The sequence below is a fragment of the Limulus polyphemus genome, unplaced genomic scaffold, assembly GCF_000517525.1.
Source record: "Limulus polyphemus unplaced genomic scaffold, Limulus_polyphemus-2.1.2 Scaffold636, whole genome shotgun sequence".
Classification (NCBI taxonomy): Eukaryota; Metazoa; Arthropoda; class Merostomata; order Xiphosura; family Limulidae; genus Limulus; species Limulus polyphemus.
The window spans coordinates 95,580-96,954 of NW_013666246.1; positions in this window are offsets into that span (position 1 = coordinate 95,580).

Consider the following 1,375-nt stretch of genomic DNA (forward strand, 5'->3'; position numbering starts at 1 on the left):
ATAGTGGTGTATATTAGTAGTTTCAGGTTTTTTTTGACTCACCAGAATAAACTTCTTATAGTGGCGTATATTAGTAGTTTCAGTTGTTTTTTTACTCAACACAATAAACTTCTTATAGTGGCGTATATTAGTAGTTTCAGTTGTTTTTTACTCACCACAATAGACTTCTTATAGTGGTGTATATTAGTAGTTTCAGTTGTTTTTTTACTCACCACAATAAACCTATATTTATAAAGGATTAGAAGCGTTTTTTTATGATATTTTATTAATCTTTTACTCTCTACAGTGAATTCTATGAAGGATCTGAATGCTTCCCGGTCTACATGCGATATTCTATGCACTTTCATTTTCAGATCTCTTCTTTATTTCTTACATCGTGAACAATTCTTTTCTATTATTTATTTTTTCTTTCCAAGCCATTACACAAGCAGCTGTCCATTATTGATATCTTCTCATGCCTGAAGAGTGGGCGTAACAACCTAACAGCCCGTCATCCTTCGAGTTGCAATGAAATGACTATTTAAGAAAAAAAAAAAATTCGTTCGTCCAGAATTATTGATGAGGGGTTGAACCCCCAAACTAGTAAAACTCAGTGACAAGCGGTGAACCGGATGATAGATTAAGCTTCATGTTTGTTTTTAGTAGATTGTCTGCATAAAGTTTCAAAAGATAAATAATATTACATATTCTCTTCAAATCTTATATATATAAGTGAAAGTTCATTGTCGTGAGCAGAAAAAAACAACAACAATTAAAACATTTTAATACTTTACTCAATAATTTCTTCTTTTTTAGTTTAAGTACAGATAGCCCATTGTGTAGTTTCGTGGTTAAAAAGTAACTACATAATGGGCTATCTGTACTTAACTTACGAAACTACACAATGGGCTATCTGTACTTAACCACGTAACTACACAATGGGCTATCTGTACTTACCCACGTAACTACACAATGGGCAATCTGTATTAACCACGAAACTACACAATGGGCTATCTGTACTTACCCACGTAACTACACAATGGGCTATCTGTACTTAAACACGTAACTACACAATGGGCTATCTGTACTTAACCACGAAACTACACAATGATCTATCTGTACTTAACCACGAAACTACACAATGGGCTATCTGTACTTACCCACGTAACTACACAATGGGCAATCTGTATTAACCACGAAACTACACAATGGGCTATCTGTACTTACCCACGTAACTACACAATGGGCAATCTGTACTTAACCACGAAATTACACAATGGGCTATCTATATTAACCACGAAACTACACAATGGGCTATCTGTACTTAACCACGTAACTACACAACGGGCTATCTGTACTTAACCACGAAATTACACAATGGGCTATCTGTACTCTG